This window comes from Rhynchophorus ferrugineus, unplaced genomic scaffold (genome assembly GCF_030347505.1).
Source record: "Rhynchophorus ferrugineus isolate W39M unplaced genomic scaffold, kcgeb_rfMv2 rfM3, whole genome shotgun sequence".
Lineage (NCBI taxonomy): Eukaryota > Metazoa > Arthropoda > Insecta > Coleoptera > Curculionidae > Rhynchophorus > Rhynchophorus ferrugineus.
The window spans coordinates 41,672,456-41,697,885 of NW_027472582.1; positions in this window are offsets into that span (position 1 = coordinate 41,672,456).

Consider the following 25,430-nt stretch of genomic DNA (forward strand, 5'->3'; position numbering starts at 1 on the left):
CCTTAGAGTCTGTTTCTAACTGTGGTCAAAGTTGTAAAATGGTCTTACGAATTAACGATTTCGTTCCAATTCACATTCCAAGTAATACTCGGCATGCTAATTACGTTGCCGATTGCCAAATTGCATTATCTCTTATAGTTTCCGAGATATGGACTATCGACATCTGAAAATATTGGCTCTGCTTCTAACTTGGGCCAGAATTGTAAAATGGTCTTATGAATTAGCGATTTCGCTCCAATTCACATTCTAAGTAATATTCGGCATCCTAATTACGTTGCCGATTGCCAAATTGCATTATCTCTTATAGTTTCCGAGATATGGACAACCGAAATTTTACACCTTAGAGTCTGTTTCTAACTGGGGTCAAAATTGTAAAATGGTCTTACGAATTAGCGATTTCGGTCCAATTCACATTCCAAGTAATATTCGGCATGCTATTTACGCTGCCGATTGCCAAATTGCATTATCTCTTATAGTTTCCGAGATATGGACTATCGACATCTGACAATATTGGCTCTGCTTCTAACTTGGGCCAGAATTTTAAAATGGTCTTATGAATTAGCGATTTCGTTCCAATTTACATTCCAAGTAATATTCGGCATGCTAATTACGCTGCCGATTGCCAAATTGCATTATCTCTTATAGTTTCCGAGATATGGACAATCGAAATTTTACACCTTAGAATCTGTTTCTAACTGGGGTCAAAATTGTAAAATGGTCTTACGAATTAGCGATTTCGTTCCAATTCACATTCCAAGTAATATTCGGAATGCTAATTACGTTGCCGATTGCCAAATTGCATTATCTCTTATAGTTTCCGAGATATGGACTATCGACATCTGACAATATTGGCTCTGCTTCTAACTTGGGCCAGAATTGTAAAATGGTCTTACGAATTAGCGATTTCGTTCCAATTCACATTCCAAGTAATATTCGGCATGCTAATTACGCTGCCGATTGCCAAATTGCATTATCTCTTATAGTTTCCGAGATATGGACTATCGACATCTAACAATATTGGCTCTGCTTCTAACTTGGGCCAGAATTGTAAAATGGTCTTATGAAATAGCGATTTCGCTCCAATTCACATTCCAAGTAATATTCGGCATGCTAATTACGCTGCCGATTGCCAAATTGCATTATCTCTTATAGTTTCCGAGATATGGACTATCGACATCTAACAATATTGGCTCTGCTTCTAACTTTTGCCAGAATTGTTAAATGGTCTTATGAGTTAGCGATTTCGCTTCAATTCACATTCTAAGTAATATTCGGCATGCTAATTACGTTGCCGATTGCCAAATTGCATTATCTCTTATAGTTTCCGAGATATGGACAATCGAAATTTTACACCTTAGAGTCTGTTTCTAACTGGGGTCAAAGTTGTAAAATGGTCTTACGAATTAACGATTTCGTTCCAATTCACATTCCAAGTAATACTCGGCATGCTAATTACGTTGCCGATTGCCAAATTGCATTATCTCTTATAGTTTCCGAGATATGGACTATCGACATCTGAAAATATTGGCTCTGCTTCTAACTTGGGCCAGAATTGTAAAATGGTCTTATGAATTAGCGATTTCGCTCCAATTCACATTCTAAGTAATATTCGGCATCCTAATTACGTTGCCGATTGCCAAATTGCATTATCTCTTATAGTTTCCGAGATATGGACAACCGAAATTTTACACCTTAGAGTCTGTTTCTAACTGGGGTCAAAATTGTAAAATGGTCTTACGAATTAGCGATTTCGTTCCAATTCACATTCCAAGTAATATTCGGCATGCTAATTACGCTGCCGATTGCCAAATTGCATTATCTCTAATAGTATCCGAGATATGGACTATCGACATCTAACAAAATTGGCTCTGCTTCCAACTTGGGCCAGAATTGTAAAATGGTCTTACGAATTAACGATTTCGTTCCAATTCACATTCCAACTAATATTCGGCATGCTAATTACGTTGCCGATTGCCAAATTGCATTATCTCTTATAGTTTCCGAGATATGGACAATCGAAAATCTACAACTTAGAGTCTGTTTCTAACTGGGGTCAAAATTGTAAAATGGTCTTACGAATTAGCGATTTCGTTCCAATTCACATTCCAAGTAATATTTGGCATGCTAATTACGTTGCCGATTGCCAAATTGCATTATCTCTTATAGTTTCCGAGATATGGACTATCGACATCTGACAATATTGGCTCTGCTTCTAACTTGGGCCAGAATTGTAAAATGGTCTTATGAATTAGCGATTTCGTTCCAATTCACATTCCAAGTAATACTCAGCATGCTAATTACGTTGCCGAATGCCAAATTGCATTATCTCTTATAGTTTCCGAGATATGGACAATCGAAATTTTACACCTTATGCTTCTAACTTGTTCCAGAATTGTAAAATGGTCTTATGAATTAGCGATTTCGTTCCAATTCACATTCCAAGTAATATTCGGCATGCTAATTACGCTGCCGATTGCAATTTGCATTATCTCTTATAGTTTCCGAGATATGGACAATCGAAATTTTACACCTTAAAGTCTGTTTCTAACTGGGGTCAAAATTGTAAAATGGTCTTACGAATTAGCGATTTCGTTCCAATTCACATTCCAAGTAATATTCGGCATGCTAATTACGCTGCCGATTGCCAAATTGCATTATCTCTTATAGTTTCCGAGATATGGACTATCGACATCTAACAATATTGGCTCTGCTTCTAACTTGGGACAGAATTGTAAAATGGCCTTATGAATTAGCGATTTCGCTCCAATTCACATTCCAAGTAATATTCGGCATGCTAATTGCGCTGCCGATTGCCAAATTGCATTATCTCTTATAGTTTCCGAGATATGGACTATCGACATCTAACAATATTGGCTCTGCTTCTAACTTGGGCCAGAATTGTAAAATGGTCTTATGAGTTAGCGATTTCGCTCCAATTCACATTCTAAGTAATATTCGGCATGCTAATTACGTTGCCGATTGCCAAATTGCATTATCTCTTATAGTTTCCGAGATATGGACTATCGACATCTGAAAATATTGGCTCTGCTTCTAACTTGGGCCAGAATTGTAAAATGGTCTTATGAATTAGCGATTTCGTTCCAATTCACATTCCAAGTAATATTCGGCATGCTAATTACGCTGCCGATTGCCAAATTGCATTATCTCTTATAGTTTCCGAGATATGGACTATCGACATCTGAAAATATTGACTCTGCTTCTAACTTGGGCCAGAATTGTAAAATGGTCTTATGAATTTGCGATTTCGCTCCAATTCACATTCTAAGTAATATTCGGCATCCTAATTACGTTGCCGATTGCCAAATTGCATTATCTCTTATAGTTTCCGAGATATGGACAATCGAAATTTTACACCTTAGAGTCTGTTTCTAACTGGGGTCAAAATTGTAAAATGGTCTTACGAATTAGCGATTTCGGTCCAATTCACATTCCAAGTAATATTCGGCATGCTATTTACGCTGCCGATTGCCAAATTGCATTATCTCTTATAGTTTCCGAGATATGGACTATCGACATCTGACAATATTGGCTCTGCTTCTAACTTGGGCCAGAATTGTAAAATGGTCTTATGAATAGCGATTTCGTTCCAATTCACATTCCAAGTAATATTCGGCATGCTAATTACGCTGCCGATTGCCAAATTGCATTATCTCTTATAGTTTCCGAGATATGGACAATCGAAATTTTACACCTTAGAATCTGTTTCTAACTGGGGTCAAAATTGTAAAATGGTCTTACGAATTAGCGATTTCGTTCCAATTCACATTCCAAGTAATACTCAGCATGCTATTTACGCTGCCGGTTGCCAAATTGCATTATCTCTTATAGTTTCCGAGATATGGACTATCGACATCTAACAATATAGGCTCTGCTTCTAACTTGGGCCAGAATTGTAAAATGGTCTTACGAATTAGCGATTTCGTTCCAATTCACATTCCAAGTAATATTCGGAATGCTAATTACGTTGCCGATTGCCAAATTGCATTATCTCTTATAGTTTCCGAGATATGGACTATCGACATCTGACAATATTGGCTCTGCTTCTAACTTGGGCCAGAATTGTAAAATGGTCTTATGAATTAGCGATTTCGCTCCAATTCACATTCCAAGTAATATTCGGCATGCTAATTACGTTGCCGATTGCCAAATTGCATTATCTCTTATAGTTTCCGAGATATGGACTATCGACATCTGACAATATTGGCTCTGCTTCTAACTTGGGCCAGAATTGTAAAATGGTCTTATGAATTAGCGATTTCGCTCCAATTCACATTCTAATTAATATTCGGCATCCTAATTACGTTGCCGATTGCCAAATTGCATTATCTCTTATAGTTTCCGAGATATGGACAATCGAAATTTTACACCTTAGAGTCTGTTTCTAACTGGGGTCAAAATTGTAAAATGGTCTTACGAATTAGCGATTTCGTTCCAATTCACATTCCAAGTAATATTCGGCATGCTAATTACGCTGCCGATTGCCAAATTGCATTATCTCTAATAGCTTCCGAGATATGGACTATCGACATCTAACAAAATTGGCTCTGCTTCTAACTTGGGCCAGAATTGTAAAATGGTCTTACGAATTAACGGTTTCGTTCCAATTCACATTCCAACTAATATTCGGCATGCTAATTACGTTGCCGATTGCCAAATTTCATTATCTCTTATAGTTTCCGAGATATGGACAATCGAAATTCTACACCTTAGAGTCTGTTTCTAACTGGGGTCAAAATTGTAAAATGGTCTTACGAATTAGCGATTTCGTTCCAATTCACATTCCAAGTAATATTCGGCATGCTAATTACGTTGCCGATTGCCAAATTGCATTATATCTTATAGTTTCCGAGATATGGACTATCGACATCTGACAATATTGGCTCTGCTTCTAACTTGGGCCAGAATTGTAAAATGGTCTTATGAATTAGCGATTTCGTTCCAATTCACATTCCAAGTAATATTCGGCATGCTAATTACGCTGCCGATTGCCAAATTGCATTATCTCTTATAGTTTCCGAGATATGGACTATCGACATCTAACAATATTGGCTCTGCTTCTAACTTGGGCCAGAATTGTAAAATGGTCTTATGAATTAGCGATTTCGCTCCAATTCACATTCCAAGTAATATTCGGCATGCTAATTGCGCTGCCGATTGCCAAATTGCATTATCTCTTATAGTTTCCGAGATATGGACTATCGACATCTAACAATATTGGCTCTGCTTCTAACTTGGGCCAGAATTGTAAAATGGTCTTATGAGTTAGCGATTTCGCTCCAATTCACATTCTAAGTAATATTCGGCATGCTAATTACGTTGCCGATTGCCAAATTGCATTATCTCTTATAGTTTCCGAGATATGGACTATCGACATCTGAAAATATTGGCTCTGCTTCTAACTTGGGCCAGAATTGTAAAATGGTCTTATGAATTAGCGATTTCGTTCCAATTCACATTCCAAGTAATATTCGGCATGCTAATTACGCTGCCGATTGCCAAATTGCATTATCTCTTATAGTTTCCGAGATATGGACTATCGACATCTGAAAATATTGACTCTGCTTCTAACTTGGGCCAGAATTGTAAAATGGTCTTATGAATTTGCGATTTCGCTCCAATTCACATTCTAAGTAATATTCGGCATCCTAATTACGTTGCCGATTGCCAAATTGCATTATCTCTTATAGTTTCCGAGATATGGACAATCGAAATTTTACACCTTAGAGTCTGTTTCTAACTGGGGTCAAAATTGTAAAATGGTCTTACGAATTAGCGATTTCGGTCCAATTCACATTCCAAGTAATATTCGGCATGCTATTTACGCTGCCGATTGCCAAATTGCATTATCTCTTATAGTTTCCGAGATATGGACTATCGACATCTGACAATATTGGCTCTGCTTCTAACTTGGGCCAGAATTGTAAAATGGTCTTATGAATTAGCGATTTCGTTCCAATTCACATTCCAAGTAATATTCGGCATGCTAATTACGCTGCCGATTGCCAAATTGCATTATCTCTTATAGTTTCCGAGATATGGACAATCGAAATTTTACACCTTAGAATCTGTTTCTAACTGGGGTCAAAATTGTAAAATGGTCTTACGAATTAGCGATTTCGTTCCAATTCACATTCCAAGTAATACTCAGCATGCTATTTACGCTGCCGGTTGCCAAATTGCATTATCTCTTATAGTTTCCGAGATATGGACTATCGACATCTAACAATATAGGCTCTGCTTCTAACTTGGGCCAGAATTGTAAAATGGTCTTACGAATTAGCGATTTCGTTCCAATTCACATTCCAAGTAATATTCGGAATGCTAATTACGTTGCCGATTGCCAAATTGCATTATCTCTTATAGTTTCCGAGATATGGACTATCGACATCTGACAATATTGGCTCTGCTTCTAACTTGGGCCAGAATTGTAAAATGGTCTTATGAATTAGCGATTTCGCTCCAATTCACATTCCAAGTAATATTCGGCATGCTAATTACGTTGCCGATTGCCAAATTGCATTATCTCTTATAGTTTCCGAGATATGGACTATCGACATCTGACAATATTGGCTCTGCTTCTAACTTGGGCCAGAATTGTAAAATGGTCTTATGAATTAGCGATTTCGCTCCAATTCACATTCTAATTAATATTCGGCATCCTAATTACGTTGCCGATTGCCAAATTGCATTATCTCTTATAGTTTCCGAGATATGGACAATCGAAATTTTACACCTTAGAGTCTGTTTCTAACTGGGGTCAAAATTGTAAAATGGTCTTACGAATTAGCGATTTCGTTCCAATTCACATTCCAAGTAATATTCGGCATGCTAATTACGCTGCCGATTGCCAAATTGCATTATCTCTAATAGCTTCCGAGATATGGACTATCGACATCTAACAAAATTGGCTCTGCTTCTAACTTGGGCCAGAATTGTAAAATGGTCTTACGAATTAACGGTTTCGTTCCAATTCACATTCCAACTAATATTCGGCATGCTAATTACGTTGCCGATTGCCAAATTGCATTATCTCTTATAGTTTCCGAGATATGGACAATCGAAATTCTACACCTTAGAGTCTGTTTCTAACTGGGGTCAAAATTGTAAAATGGTCTTACGAATTAGCGATTTCGTTCCAATTCACATTCCAAGTAATATTCGGCATGCTAATTACGCTGCCGATTGCCAAATTGCATTATCTCTAATAGCTTCCGAGATATGGACTATCGACATCTAACAAAATTGGCTCTGCTTCTAACTTGGGCCAGAATTGTAAAATGGTCTTACGAATTAGCGATTTCGTTCCAATTCACATTCCAAGTAATATTCGGCATGCTAATTACGTTGCCGATTGCCAAATTGCATTATATCTTATAGTTTCCGAGATATGGACTATCGACATCTGACAGTATTGGCTCTGCTTCTAACTTGGGCCAGAATTGTAAAATGGTCTTATGAATTAGCGATTTCGTTCCAATTCACATTCCAAGTAATATTCGGCATGCTAATTACGCTGCCGATTGCCAAATTGCATTATCTCTTATAGTTTCCGAGATATGGACAAAGGAAATTTTACACCTTAGAGTCTGTTTCTAACTGGGGTCAAAATTGTAAAATGGTCTTACGAATTAGCGATTTCGTTCCAATTCACATTCCAAGTAATATTCGGCATGCTATTTACGCTGCCGATTGCCAAATTGCATTATCTCTTATAGTTTCCGAGATGTGGACTATCGACATCTAACAATATAGGCTCTGCTTCTAACTTGGGCCAGAATTGTAAAATGGTCTTACGAATTAGCGATTTCGTTCCAATTCACATTCCAAGTAATATTCGGTATGCTAATTACGTTGCCGATTGCCAAATTGCATTATCTCTTATAGTTTCCGAGATATGGACTATCGACATCTGACAATAATGGCTCTGCTTCTAACTTGGGCCAGAATTGTAAAATGGTCTTATGAATTAGCGATTTCGCTCCAATTCACATTCCAAGTAATATTCGGCATGCTAATTACGTTGCCGATTGCCAAATTGCATTATCTCTTATAGTTTCCGAGATATGGACTATCGACATCTAACAATATTGGCTCTGCTTCTAACTAGGGCCAGAATAGTAAAATAGTCTTATGAATTAGCGATTTCGCTCCAATTCACATTCCAAGTAATATTCTTCATGCTAATTACGCTGCCGATTGCCAAATTGCATTATCTCTTATAGTTTCCGAGATATGGACTATCGAAATTTTACACCTTAGAGTCTGTTTTTAACTGGGGTCAAAATTGTAAAATGGTCTTACGAATTAGCGATTTCGTTCCAATTCACATTCCAAGTAATATTCGGCATGCTAATTACGCTGCCGATTGCCAAATTGCATTATCTCTTATAGTTTCCGAGATATGGACTATCGACATCTAACAATATTGGCTCTGCTTCTAACTTGGGCCAGAATTGTAAAATGGTCTTATGAGTTAGCGATTTCACTCCAATTCACATTCTAAGTAATATTCGGCATGCTAATTACGTTGCCGATTGCCAAATTGCATTATCTCTTATAGTTTCCGAGATATGGACAATCGAAATTTTACACCTTAGAGTCTGTTTCTAACTGGGGTCAAAATTGTAAAATGGTCTTACGAATTAGCGATTTCGTTCCAATTCACATTCCAAGTAATACTCGGCATGCTAATTACGTTGCGGATTGCCAAATTGCATTATCTCTTATAGTTTCCGAGATATGGACTATCGACATCTGAAAATATTGGCTCTGCTTCTAACTTGGGCCAGAATTGTAAAATGGTCTTATGAATTAGCGATTTCGCTCCAATTCACATTCTAAGTAATATTCGGCATCCTAATTACGTTGCCGATTGCCAAATTGCATTATCTCTTATAGTTTCCGAGATATGGACAATCGAAATTTTACACCTTAGAGTCTGTTTTTAACTGGGGTCAAAATTGTAAAATGGTCTTACGAATTAGCGATTTCGGTCCAATTCACATTCCAAGTAATATTCGGCATGCTATTTACGCTGCCGATTGCCAAATTGCATTATCTCTTATAGTTTCCGAGATATGGACTATCGACATCTGACAATATTGGCTCTGCTTCTAACTTGGGCCAGAATTGTAAAATGGTCTTATGAAATAGCGATTTCGCTCCGATTCACATTCTAAGTAATATTCGGCATCCTAATTACGTTGCCGATTACCAAATTGCATTATTTCTTATAGTTTCCGAGATATGGACAATCGAAATTTTACACCTTAGAGTCTGTTTCTAACTGGGGTCAAAATTGTAAAATGGTCTTACGAATTAGCGATTTCGTTCCAATTCACATTCCAAGTAATATTCGGCATGCTAATTACGCTGCCGATTGCCAAATTGCATTATCACTAATAGTTTCCGAGATATGGACTATCGACATCTAACAAAATTGGCTCTGCTTCTAACTTGGGCCAGAATTGTAAAATGGTCTTACGAATTAACGATTTCGTTCCAATTCACATTCCAACTAATATTCGGCATGCTAATTACGTTGCCGATTGCCAAATTGCATTATCTCTTATAGTTTCCGAGATATGGACAATCGAAATTCTACACCTTAGAGTCTGTTTCTAACTGGGGTCAAAATTGTAAAATGGTCTTACGAATTAGCGATGTCGTTCCAATTCTCATTCCAAGTAATATTCGGCATGCTAATTACGTTGCCGATTGCCAAATTGCATTATCTCTTATAGTTTCCGAGATATGGACTATCGACATCTGACAATATTGGCTCTGCTTCTAACTTGGGCCAGAATTGTAAAATGGTCTTATGAATTAGCGATTTCGTTCCAATTCACATTCCAAGTAATATTCGGCATGCTAATTACGCTGCCAATTGCCAAATTGCATTATCTCTTATAGTTTCCGAGATATGGACAATCGAAATTTTACACCTTAGAGTCTGTTTCTAACTGGGGTCAAAATTGTAAAATGGTCTTACGAATTAGCGATTTCGTTCCAATTCACATTCCAAGTAATATTCGGCATGCTATTAACGCTGCCGATTGCCAAATTGCATTATCTCTTATAGTTTCCGAGATGTGGACTATCGACATCTAACAATATAGGCTCTGCTTCTAACTTGGGCCAGAATTGTAAAATGGTCTTACGAATTAGCGATTTCGTTCCAATTTACATTCCAAGTAATATTCGGTATGCTAATTACGTTGCCGATTGCCAAATTGCATTATCTCTTATAGTTTCCGAGATATGGACTATCGACATTTGACAATATTGGCTCTGCTTCTAACTTTTGCCAGAATTGTAAAATGGTCTTATGAATTAGCGATTTCGCTCCAATTCACATTCCAAGTAATATTCGGCATGCTAATTACGTTGCCGATTGCCAAATTGCATTATCTCTTATAGTTTCCGAGATATGGACTATCGACATCTAACTATATTGGCTCTGCTTCTAACTAGGGCCAGAATTGTAAAATGGTCTTATGAATTAGCGATTTCGCTCCAATTCACATTACAAGTAATATTCTTCATGCTAATTACGCTGCCGATTGCCAAATTGCATTATCTCTTATAGTTTCCGAGATATGGACTATCGAAATTTTACACCTTAGAGTCTGTTTCTAACTGGGGTCAAAATTGTAAAATGGTCTTACGAATTAGCGATTTCGTTCCAATTCACATTCCAAGTAATATTCGGCATGCTAATTACGCTGCCGATTGCCAAATTGCATTATCTCTTATAGTTTCCGAGATATGGACTATCGACATCTAACAATATTGGCTCTGCTTCTAACTTGGGCCAGAATTGTAAAATGGTCTTATGAGTTAGCGATTTCACTCCAATTCACATTCTAAGTAATATTCGGCATGCTAATTACGCTGCCGATTGCCAAATTGCATTATCTCTTATAGTTTCCGAGATATGGACAATCGAAATTTTACACCTTAGAGTCTGTTTCTAACTGGGGTCAAAATTGTAAAATGGTCTTACGAATTAGCGATTTCGTTCCAATTCACATTCCAAGTAATACTCGGCATGCTAATTACGTTGCGGATTGCCAAATTGCATTATCTCTTATAGTTTCCGAGATATGGACTATCGACATCTGAAAATATTGGCTCTGCTTCTAACTTGGGCCAGAATTGTAAAATGGTCTTATGAATTAGCGATTTCGCTCCAATTCACATTCTAAGTAATATTCGGCATCCTAATTACGTTGCCGATTGCCAAATTGCATTATCTCTTATAGTTTCCGAGATATGGACAATCGAAATTTTACACCTTAGAGACTGTTTCTAACTGGGGTCAAAATTGTAAAATGGTCTTACGAATTAGCGATTTCGGTCCAATTCACATTCCAAGTAATATTCGGCATGCTATTTACGCTGCCGATTGCCAAATTGCATTATCTCTTATAGTTTCCGAGATATGGACTATCGACATCTGACAATATTGGCTCTGCTTTTAACTTGGGCCAGAATTGTAAAATGGTCTTATGAATTAGCGATTTCGTTCCAATTCACATTCCAAGTAATATTCGGCCTGCTAATTACGCTGCCGATTGCTAAATTGCATTATCTCTTATAGTTTCCGAGATATGGACATTCGAAATTTTACACCTTAGAATCTGTTTCTAACTGGGGTCAAAATTGTAAAATGGTCTTACGAATTAGCGATTTCGTTCCAATTCACATTCCAAGTAATACTCAGCATGCTATTTACGCTGCCGGTTGCCAAATTGCATTATCCCTTATAGTTTCCGAGAATGGACTATCGACATCTAACAATATAGGCTCTGCTTCTAACTTGGGCCAGAATTGTAAAATGGTCTTACGAATTAGCGATTTCGTTCCGATTCACATTCCAAGTAATATTCGGAATGCTAATTACGTTGCCGATTGCGAAATTGCATTATCTCTTATAGTTTCCGAGATATGGACTATCGAAATTTTACACCTTAGAGTCTGTTTCTGACTGGGGTCAAAATTGTAAAATGGTCTTACGAATTAGCGATTTCGTTCCAATTCACATTCCAAGTAATATTCGGCATGCTAATTACGCTGCCGATTGCCAAATTGCATTATCTCTTATAGTTTCCGAGATATGGACTATCGACATCTAACAATATTGGCTCTGCTTCTAACTTGGGCCAGAATTGTAAAATGGTCTTATGAGTTAGCGATTTCACTCCAATTCACATTCTAAGTAATATTCGGCATGCTAATTACGCTGCCGATTGCCATATTGCATTATCTCTTATAGTTTCCGAGATATGGACAATCGAAATTTTACACCTTAGAGTCTGTTTCTAACTGGGGTCAAAATTGTAAAATGGTCTTACGAATTAGCGATTTCGTTCCAATTCACATTCCAAGTAATACTCGGCATGCTAATTACGTTGCGGATTGCCAAATTACATTATCTCTTATAGTTTCCGAGATATGGACTATCGACATCTGACAATATTTTCTCTGCTTCTAACTTGGGTCAGAATTGTAAAATGGTCTTATGAATTAGCGATTTCGCTCCAATTCACATTCCAAGTAATATTCGGCATGCTAATTACGTTGCCGATTGCCAAATTGCATTATCTCTTATAGTTTCCGAGATATGGACAATCGAAATTTTACACCTTAGAGACTGTTTCTAACTGGGGTCAAAATTGTGAAATGGTCTTACGAATTAGCGATTTCGGTCCAATTCACATTCCAAGTAATATTCGGCATGCTACTTACGCTGCCGATTGCCAAATTGCATTATCTCTTATAGTTTCCGAGATATGGACTATCGACATCTGACAATATTGGCTCTGCTTTTAACTTGGGCCAGAATTGTAAAATGGTCTTATGAATTAGCGATTTCGTTCCAATTCACATTCCAAGTAATATTCGGCATGCTAATTACGCTGCCGATTGCTAAATTGCATTATCTCTTATAGTTTCCGAGATATGGACAATCGAAATTTTACACCTTAGAATCTGTTTCTAACTGGGGTCAAAATTGTAAAATGGTCTTACGAATTAGCGATTTCGTTCCAATTCACATTCCAAGTAATACTCAGCATGCTATTTACGCTGCCGGTTGCCAAATTGCATTATCCCTTATAGTTTCCGAGATATGGACTATCGACATCTAACAATATAGGCTCTGCTTCTAACTTGGGCCAGAATTGTAAAATGGTCTTACGAATTAGCGATTTCGTTCCGATTCACATTCCAAGTAATATTCGGAATGCTAATTACGTTGCCGATTGCCAAATTGCATTATCTCTTATAGTTTCCGAGATATATACTATCGACATCTGACAATATTTTCTCTGCTTCTAACTTGGGCCAGAATTGTAAAATGGTCTTATGAATTAGCGATTTCGCTCCAATTCACATTCCAAGTAATATTCGGCATGCTAATTACGTTGCCGATTGCAAAATTGCATTATCTCTTATAGTTTCCGAGATATGGACTATCGACATCTAACAATATTGGCTCTGCTTCTAACTAGGGCCAGAATTGTAAAATGGTCTTATGAATTAGCGATTTCGCTCCAATTCACATTCCAAGTAATATTCGGCATCCTAATTACGTTGCCGATTGCCAAATTGCATTATCTCTTATAGTTTCCGAGATATGGACTATCGACATCTAACAATATTGGCTCTGCTTCTAACTAAGGCCAGAATTGTAAAATGGTCTTATGAATTAGCGATTTCGCTCCAATTCACATTCCAAGTAATATTTGGCATGCTAATTACGTTGCCGATTGCCAAATTGCATTATCTCTTATAGTTTCCGAGATATGGACTATCGAAATTTTACACCTTAGAGTCTGTTTCTAACTGGGGTCAAAATTGTAAAATGGTCTTACGAATTAGCGATTTCGTTCCAATTCACATTCCAAGTAATATTCGGCATTCTAATTACGCTGCCGATTGCCAAATTGCATTATCTCTTATAGTTACCGAGATATGGACTATCGACATCTAACAATATTGGCTCTGCTTCTAACTTGGGAAGGAATTGTAAAATGGTCTTATGAATTAGCGATTTCGCTCCAATTCACATTCCGAGTAATATTCGGCATGCTAATTACGCTGCCGATTGCCAAATTGCACTATCTCTTATAGTTTCCGAGATATGAACTATCGACATCTAACAATATTGGCTCTGCTTCTAACTTGGGCCAGAATTGTAAAATGGTCTTATGAGTTAGCGATTTCGCTCCAATTCACATTCTAAGTAATATTCGGCATGCTAATTACGTTGCCGATTGCCAAATTGCATTATCTCTTATAGTTTCCGGGATATGGACAATCGAAATTTTACACCTTAGAGTCTGTTTCTAACTGGGGTCAAAATTGTAAAATGGTCTTACGAATTAGCGATTTCGTTCCAATTCACATTCCAAGTAATATTCGGCATGCTAATTACGTTGCCGATTGCCAAATTGCATTATCTCTTATAGTTTCCGAGATATGGACTATCGACACCTGACAATATTGGCTCTGCTTCTAACTTGGGCCAGAAATGTAAAATGGTCTTATGAGTTAGCGATTTCGCTCCAATTCACATTCTAAGTAATATTCGGCATGCTAATTACGTTGCCGATTGCCAAATTGCATTATCTCTTATAGTTTCAGAGATATGGACTATCGAAATTTTACACCTTAGAGTCTGTTTCTAACTGGGGTCAAAATTGTAAAAAGGTCTTACGAATTAGCGATTTCGTTCCAATTCACATTCCAAGTAATATTCGGCATGCTAATTACGCTGCCGATTGCCAAATTGCATTATCTCTTATAGTTTCCGAGATATGGACTACCGACATCTAACAATATTGGCTCTGCTTCTAACTTGGGCCAGAATTGTAAAACGGTCTTATGAATTAGCGATTTCGCTCCAATTCACATTCCAAGTAATATTCGGCATGCTAATTGCGCTGCCGATTGCCAAATTGCATTATCTCTTATAGTTTCCGAGATATGGACTATCGACATCTAACAATATTGGCTCTGCTTCTAACTTGGGCCAGAATTGTAAAATGGTCTTATGAGTTAGCGATTTCGCTTCAATTCACATTCTAAGTAATATTCGGCATGCTAATTACGTTGCCGATTGCCAAAATGCATTATCTCTTATAGTTTCCGAGATATGGACAATCGAAATTTTACACCTTAGAGTCTGTTTCTAACTGGGGTCGAAATTGTAAAATGGTCTTACGAATTAACGATTTCGTTCCAATTCACATTCCAAGTAATACTCGGCATGCTAATTACGTTGCCGATTGCCAAATTGCATTATCTCTTATAGTTTCCGAGATATGGACTATCGACATCTGAAAATATTGGCTCTGCTTCTAACTTGGGCCAGAATTGTAAAATGGTCTTATGAATTAGCGATTTCGCTCCAATTCACATTCTAAGTAATATTCGGCGTCCTAATTACGTTGCCGATTGCCAAATTGCATTATCTCTTATAGTTTCCGAGATATGGACAATCCAAATTTTACACCTTAGAGTCTGTTTCTAACTGGGGTCAAAATTGTAAAATGGTCTTACGAATTAGCGATTTCGTTCCAATTCACATTCCAAGTAATATTCGGCATGCTAATTACGCTGCCGATTGCCAAATTGCATTATCTCTAATAGTTTCCGAGATATGGACTATCGACATCTAACAAAATTGGCTCTGCTTCTAACTTGGGCCAGAATTGTAAAATGGTCTTACGAATTAACGATTTCGTTCCAATTCACATTCCAACTAATATTCGGCATGCTAATTACGTTGCCGATTGCCAAATTGCATTATCTCTTATAGTTTCCGAGATATGGACAATCGAAATTCTACAACTTAGAGTCTGTTTCTAACTGGGGTCAAAATTGTAAAATGGTCTTACGAATTAGCGATTTCGTTCCAATTCACATTCCAAGTAATATTCGGCATGCTAATTACGTTGCCGATTGCCAAATTGCATTATCTCTTATAGTTTCCGAGATATGGACTATCGACATCTGACAATATTGGCTCGGCTTCTAACTTGGGCCAGAATTGTAAAATGGTCTTATGAATTAGCGATTTGGTTCCAATTCACATTCCAAGTAATATTCGGCATGCTAATTACGCTGCCGATTGCCAAATTGCATTATCTCTTATAGTTTCCGAGATATGGACAATCGAAATTTTACACCTTAGAGTCTGTTTCTAACTGGGGTCAAAATTGTAAAATGGTCTTACGAATTAGCGATTTTGTTCCAATTCACATTCCAAGTAATATTCGGCATGCTAATTACGTTGCCGAATGCCAAATTGCATTATCTCTTATAGTTTCCGAGATATGGACTATCGACATCTGACAATATTGGCTCTGCTTCTAACTTGGGCCAGAATTGTAAAATGGTCTTATGAATTAGCGATTTCGTTCCAATTCACATTCCAAGTAATATTCGGCATGCTAATTACGCTGCCGATTGCCAAATTGCATTATCTCTTATAGTTTCCGAGATATGGACAATCGAAATTTTACACCTTAAAGTCTGTTTCTAACTGGGGTCAAAATTGTAAAATGGTCTTACGAATTAGCGATTTCGTTCCAATTCACATTCCAAGTAATATTCGGCATGCTAATTACGCTGCCGATTGCCAAATTGCATTATCTCTTATAGTTTCCGAGATATGGACTATCGACATCTAACAATATTGGCTCTGCTTCTAACTTGGGCCAGAATTGTAAAATGGTCTTATGAATTAGCGATTTCGCTCCAATTCACATTCCAAGTAATATTCGGCATGCTAATTGCGCTGCCGATTGCCAAATTGCATTATCTCTTATAGTTTCCAAGATATGGACTATCGACATCTAACAATATTGGCTCTGCTTCTAACTTGGGCCAGAATTGTAAAATGGTCTTATGAGTTAACGATTTCGCTCCAATTCACATTCTAAGTAATATTCGGCATGCTAATTACGTTGCCGATTGCCAAATTGCATTATCTCTTATAGTTTCCGAGATATGGACTATCGACATCTAACAATATTGGCTCTGCTTCTAACTTGGGCCAGAATTGTAAAATGGTCTTATGAATTAGTGATTTCGCTTCAATTCACATTCTAAGTAATATTCGGCATGCTAATTACGTTGCCGATTGCCAAATTGCATTATCTCTTATAGTTTCCGAGATATGGACAATCGAAATTTTACACCTTAGAGTCTGTTTCTAACTGGGGTCAAAATTGTAAAATGGTCTTACGAATTAACGATTTCGTTCCAATTCACATTCCAAGTAATACTCGGCATGCTAATTACGTTGCCGATTGCCAAATTGCATTATCTCTTATAGTTTCCGAGATATGGACTATCGACATCTGAAAATATTGGCTCTGCTTCTAACTTGGGCCAGAATTGTAAAATGGTCTTATGAATTAGCGATTTCGCTCCAATTCACATTCTAAGTAATATTCGGCATCCTAATTACGTTGCCGATTGCCAAATTGCATTATCTCTTATAGTTTCCGAGATATGGACAATCCAAATTTTACACCTTAGAGTCTGTTTCTAACTGGGGTCAAAATTGTAAAATGGTCTTACGAATTAGCGATTTCGTTCCAATTCACATTCCAAGTAATATTCGGCATGCTAATTACGCTGCCGATTGCCAAATTGCATTATCTCTAATAGTTTCCGAGATATGGACTATCGACATCTAACAAAATTGGCTCTGCTTCTAACTTGGGCCAGAATTGTAAAATGGTCTTACGAATTAACGATTTCGTTCCAATTCACATTCCAACTAATATTCGGCATGCTAATTACGTTGCCGATTGCCAAATTGCATTATCTCTTATAGTTTCCAAGATATGGACAATCGAAATTCTACAACTTAGAGTCTGTTTCTAACTGGGGTCAAAATTGTAAAATGGTCTTACGAATTAGCGATTTCGTTCCAATTCACATTCCAAGTAATATTCGGCATGCTAATTACGTTGCCGATTGCCAAATTGCATTATCTCTTATAGTTTCCGAGATATGGACTATCGACATCTGACAATATTGGCTCGGCTTCTAACTTGGGCCAGAATTGTAAAATGGTCTTATGAATTAGCGATTTGGTTCCAATTCACATTCCAAGTAATATTCGGCATGCTAATTACGCTGCCGATTGCCAAATTGCATTATCTCTTATAGTTTCCGAGATATGGACAATCGAAATTTTACACCTTAGAGTCTGTTTCTAACTGGGGTCAAAATTGTAAAATGGTCTTACGAATTAGCGATTTCGTTCCAATTCACATTCCAAGTAATATTCGGCATGCTAATTACGTTGCCGAATGCCAAATTGCATTATCTCTTATAGTTTCCGAGATATGGACTATCGACATCTGACAATATTGGCTCTGCTTCTAACTTGGGCCAGAATTGTAAAATGGTCTTATGAATTAGCGATTTCGTTCCAATTCACATTCCAAGTAATATTCGGCATGCTAATTACGCTGCCGATTGCCAAATTGCATTATCTCTTATAGTTTCCGAGATATGGACAATCGAAATTTTACACCTTAAAGTCTGTTTCTAACTGGGGTCAAAATTGTAAAATGGTCTTACGAATTAGCGATTTCGTTCCAATTCACATTCCAAGTAATATTCGGCATGCTAATTACGCTGCCGATTGCCAAATTGCATTATCTCTTATAGTTTCCGAGATATGGACTATCGACATCTAACAATATTGGCTCTGCTTCTAACTTGGGCCAGAATTGTAAAATGGTCTTATGAATTAGCGATTTCGCTCCAATTCACATTCCAAGTAATATTCGGCATGCTAATTGCGCTGCCGATTGCCAAATTGCATTATCTCTTATAGTTTCCGAGATATGGACTATCGACATCTAACAATATTGGCTCTGCTTCTAACTTGGGCCAGAATTGTAAAATGGTCTTATGAGTTAACGATTTCGCTCCAATTCACATTCTAAGTAATATTCGGCATGCTAATTACGTTGCCGATTGCCAAATTGCATTATCTCTTATAGTTTCCGAGATATGGACAATCGAAATTTTACACCTTAGAGTCTGTTTCTAACTGGGGTCAAAATTGTAAAATGGTCTTACGAATTAGCGATTTCGTTCCAATTCACATTCCAAGTAATATTCGGCATGCTAATTACGCTGCCGATTGCCAAATTGCATTATCTCTTATAGTTTCCGAGATATGGACTATCGACATCTAACAATATTGGCTCTGCTTCTAACTTGGGCCAGAATTGTAAGATGGTCTTATGAAATAGCGATTTCGCTCCAATTCACATTCCAAGTAATATTCGGCATGCTAATTACGCTGCCGATTGCCAAATTGCTTTATCTCTTATAGTTTCCGAGATATGGACTATCGACATCTAACAATATTGGCTCTGCTTCTAACTTTTGCCAGAATTGTAAAATGGTCTTATGAGTTAGCGATTACGCTCCAATTCACATTCTAAGTAATATTCGGCATGCTAATTACGTTGCCGATTGCCAAATTGCATTATCTCTTATAGTTTCCGAGATATGGACAATCGAAATTTTACACCTTAGAGTCTGTTTCTAACTGGGGTCAAAATTGTAAAATGGCCTTACGAATTAACGATTTCGTTCCAATTCACATTCCAAGTAATACTCGGCATGTTAATTACGTTGCCGATTGCCAAATTGCATTATCTCTTATAGTTTCCGAGATATGGACTGTCGACATCTGAAAATATTGGCTCTGCTTCTAACTTGGGCCAGAATTGTAAAATGGTCTTATGAATTAGCGATTTCGCTCCAATTCACATTCTAAGTAATATTCGGCATCCTAATTACGTTGCCGATTGCCAGATTGCATTATCTCTTATAGTTTCCGAGATATGGGCAATCGAAATTTTACACCTTAGAGTCTGTTTCTAACTGGGGTCAAAATTGTAAAATGGTCTTACGAATTAGCGATTTCGGTCCAATTCACATTCCAAGTAATATTCGGCATGCTATTTACGCTGCCGATTGCCAAATTGCATTATCTCTTATAGTTTCCGAGATATGGACTATCGACATCTGACAATATTGGCTCTGCTTCTAACTTGGGCCAGAATTGTAAAATGGTCTTATGAATTAGCGATTTCGTTCCAATTCACATTCCAAGTAATATTCGGCATGCTAATTACGCTGCCGATTGCCAAATTGCATTATCTCTTATAGTTTCCGAGATATGGACAATCGAAATTTTACACCTTAGAATCTGTTTCTAACTGGGGTCAAAATTGTAAAATGGTCTTACGAATTAGCGATTTCGTTCCAATTCACATTCCAAGTAATACTCAGCATGCTATTTACGCTGCCGGTTGCCAAATTGCATTATCTCTTATAGTTTCCGAGATATGGACTATCGACATCTAACAATATAGGCTCTGCTTCTAACTTGGGCCAGAATTGTAAAATGGTCTTACGAATTAGCGATTTCGTTCCAATTCACATTCCAAGTAATATTCGGAATGCTAATTACGTTGCCGATTGCCAAATTGCATTATCTCTTATAGTTGCCGAGATATGGACTATCGACATCTGACAATATTGGCTCTGCTTCTAACTTGGGCCAGAATTGTAAAATGGTCTTATGAATTAGCGATTTCGCTCCAATTCACATTCCAAGTAATATTCGGCATGCTAATTACGTTGCCGATTGCAAAATTGCATTATCTCTTATAGTTTCCGAGATATGGACTATCGACATCTAACAATATTGGCTCTGCTTCTAACTAGGGCCAGAATTGTAAAATGGTCTTATGAATTAGCGATTTCGCTCCAATTCACATTCCAAGTAATATTCGGCATGCTAATTACGCTGCCGATTGCCAAATTGCACTATCTCTTATAGTTTCCGAGATATGGACTATCGACATCTAACAATATTGGCTCTGCTTCTAACTTGGGAAAGAATTGTAAAATGGTCTTATGAATTAGCGATTTCGCTCCAATTCACATTCCGAGTAATATTCGGCATGCTAATTACGCTGCCGATTGCCAAATTGCACTATCTCTTATAGTTTCCGAGATATGGACAATCGAAATTTTACACCTTAGAGTCTGTTTCTAACTGGGGTCAAAATTGTAAAATGGTCTTACGAATTAGCGATTTCGTTCCAATTCACATTCCAAGTAATATTCGGCATGCTAATTACGTTGCCGATTGCCAAATTGCATTATCTCTTATAGTTTCCGAGATATGGACTATCGACATCTGACAATATTGGCTCTGCTTCTAACTACGGCCAGAATTGTAAAATGGTCTTATGAATTAGCGATTTCGCTCCAATTCACATTCCAAGTAATATTTGGCATGCTAATTACGTTGCCGATTGCCAAATTGCATTATCTCTTATAGTTTCCGAGATATGGACTATCGAAATTTTACACCTTAGAGTCTGTTTCTAACTGGGGTCAAAATTGTAAAATGGTCTTACGAATTAGCGATTTCGTTCCAATTCACATTCCAAGTAATATTCGGCATTCTAATTACGCTGCCGATTGCCAAATTGCATTATCTCTTATAGTTTCCGAGATATGGACTATCGACATCTAACAATATTGGCTCTGCTTCTAACTTGGGAAAGAATTGTAAAATGGTCTTATGAATTAGCGATTTCGCTCCAATTCACATTCCGAGTAATATTCGGCATGCTAATTACGCTGCCGATTGCCAAATTGCACTATCTCTTATAGTTTCCGAGATATGGACTATCGACATCTAACAATATTGGCTCTGCTTCTAACTTGGGCCAGAATTGTAAAATGGTCTTATGAGTTAGCGATTTCGCTCCAATTCACATTCTAAGTAATATTCGGCATGCTAATTACGTTGCCGATTGCCAAATTGCATTATCTCTTATAGTTTCCGAGATATGGACTATCGAAATTTTACACCTTAGAGTCTGTTTCTAACTGGGGTCAAAATTGTAAAAAGGTCTTACGAATTAGCGATTTCGTTCCAATTCACATTCCAAGTAATATTCGGCATGCTAATTACGCTGCCGATTGCCAAATTGCATTATCTCTTATAGTTTCCGAGATATGGACTATCGACATCTAACAATATTGGCTCTGCTTCTAACTTGGGCCAGAATTGTAAAATGGTCTTATGAATTAGCGATTTCGCTCCAATTCACATTCCAGGTAATATTCGGCATGCTAATTGCGCTGCCGATTGCCAAATTGCATTATCTCTTATAGTTTCCGAGATATGGACTATCGACATCTAACAATATTGGCTCTGCTTCTAACTTGGGCCAGAATTGTAAAATGGTCTTATGAGTTAGCGATTTCGCTCCAATTCACATTCTAAGTAATATTCGGCATGCTAATTACGTTGCCGATTGCCAAATTGCATTATCTCTTATAGTTTCCGAGATATGGACAATCGAAATTTTACACCTTAAAGTCTGTTTCTAACTGGGGTCAAAATTGTAAAATGGTCTTACGAATTAGCGATTTCGTTCCAATTCACATTCCAAGTAATATTCGGCATGCTAATTACGCTGCCGATTGCCAAATTGCATTATCTCTTATAGTTTCCGAGATATGGACTATCGACATCTAACAATATTGGCTCTGCTTCTAACTTGGGCCAGAATTGTAAAATGGTCTTATGAAATAGCGATTTCGCTCCAATTCACATTCCAAGTAATATTCGGCATGCTAATTACGCTGCCGATTGCCAAATTGCATTATCTCTTATAGTTTCCGAGATATGGACTATCGACATCTAACAATATTGGCTCTGCTTCTAACTTTTGCCAGAATTGTAAATTGGTCTTATGAGTTAGCGATTTCGCTTCAATTCACATTCTAAGTAATATTCGGCATGCTAATTACGTTGCCGATTGCCAAATTGCATTATCTCTTATAGTTTCCGAGATATGGACAATCGAAATTTTACACCTTAGAGTCTGTTTCTAACTGGGGTCAAAATTGTAAAATGGTCTTACGAATTAACGATTTCGTTCCAATTCACATTCCAAGTAACACTCGGCATGATAATTACGTTGCCGATTGCCAAATTGCATTATCTCTTATAGTTTCCGAGATATGGACTATCGACATCTGAAAATATTGGCTCTGCTTCTAACTTGGGCCAGAATTGTAAAATGGTCTTATGAATTAGCGATTTCGCTCCAATTCACATTCTAAGTAATATTCGGCATCCTAATTACGTTGCCGATTGCCAAATTGCATTATCTCTTATAGTTTCCGAGATATGGACAATCGAAATTTTACACCTTAGAGTCTGTTTCTAACTGGGGTCAAAATTGTAAAATGGTCTTACGAATTAGCGATTTCGTTCCAATTCACATTCCAAGTAATATTCGGCATGCTAATTACGCTGCCGATTGCCAAATTGCATTATCTCTAATAGTTTCCGAGATATGGACTATCGACATCTAACAAAATTGGCTCTGCTTCTAACTTGGGCCAGAATTGTAAAATGGTCTTACGAATTAACGATTTCGTTCCAATTCACATTCCAACTAATATTCGGCATGCTAATTACGTTGCCGATTGCCAAATTGCATTATCTCTTATAGTTCCCGAGATATGGACAATCGAAATTCTACACCTTAGAGTCTGTTTCTAACTGGGGTCAAAATTGTAAAATTGTCTTACGAATTAGCGATTTCGTTCCAATTCACATTCCAAGTAATATTCGGCATGCTAATTACGTTGCCGATTGCCAAATTGCATTATCTCTTATAGTTTCCGAGATATGGACTATCGACATCTGACAATATTGGCTCTGCTTCTAACTTGGGCCAGAATTGTAAAATGGTCTTATGAATTAGCGATTTGGTTCCAATTCACATTCCAAGTAATATTCGGCATGCTAATTACGCTGCCGATTGCCAAATTGCATTATCTCTTATAGTTTCGGAGATATGGACAATCGAAATTTTACACCTTAGAGTCTGTTTCTAACTGGGGTCAAAATTGTAAAATGGTCTTACGAATTAGCGATTTCGTTCCAATTCACATTCCAAGTAATATTCGGCATGCTAATTACGTTGCCGAATGCCAAATTGCATTATCTCTTATAGTTTCCGAGATATGGACTATCGACATCTGACAATATTGGCTCTGCTTCTAACTTGGGCCAGAATTGTAAAATGGTCTTATGAATTAGCGATTTCGCTCCAATTCACATTCCAAGTAATATTCGGCATGCTAATTGCGCTGCCGATTGCCAAATTGCATTATCTCTTATAGTTTCCGAGATATGGACTATCGACATCTAACAATATTGGCTCTGCTTCTAACTTGGGCCAGAATTGTAAAATGGTCTTATGAGTTAGCGATTTCGCTCCAATTCACATTCTAAGTAATATTCGGCATGCTAATTACGTTGCCGATTGCCAAATTGCATTATCTCTTATAGTTTCCGAGATATGGACAATCGAAATTTTACACCTTAGAGTCTGTTTCTAACTGGGGTCAAAATTGTAAAATGGTCTTACGAATTAGCGATTTCGTTCCAATTCACATTCCAAGTAATATTCGGCATGCTAATTACGCTGCCGATTGCCAAATTGCATTATCTCTTATAGTTTCCGAGATATGGACTATCGACATCTAACAATATTGGCTCTGCTTCTAACTTGGGCCAGAATTGTAAAATGGTCTTATGAAATAGCGATTTCGCTCCAATTCACATTCCAAGTAATATTCGGCATGCTAATTACGCTGCCGATTGCCAAATTGCATTATCTCTTATAGTTTCCGAGATATGGACTATCGTCATCTAACAATATTGGCTCTGCTTCTAACTTTTGCCAGAATTGTAAAATGGTCTTATGAGTTAGCGATTTCGCTTCAATTCACATTCTAAGTAATATTCGGCATGCTAATTACGTTGCCGATTGCCAAATTGCATTATCTCTTATAGTTTCCGAGATATGGACTATCGACATCTGAAAATATTGGCTCTGCTTCTAACTTGGGCCAGAATTGTAAAATGGTCTTATGAATTAGCGATTTCGCTCCAATTCACATTCTAAGTAATATTCGGCATCCTAATTACGTTGCCGATTGCCAAATTGCATTATCTCTTATAGTTTCCGAGATATGGACAATCGAAATTTTACACCTTAGAGTCTGTTTCTAACTGGGGTCAAAATTGTAAAATGGTCTTACGAATTAGCGATTTCGTTCCAATTCACATTCCAAGTAATATTCGGCATGCTAATTACGCTGCCGATTGCCAAATTGAATTATCTCTAATAGTTTCCGAGATATGGACTATCGACATCTAACAAAATTGGCTCTGCTTCTAACTTGGGCCAGAATTGTAAAATGGTCTTACGAATTAACGATTTCGTTCCAATTCACATTCCAACTAATAT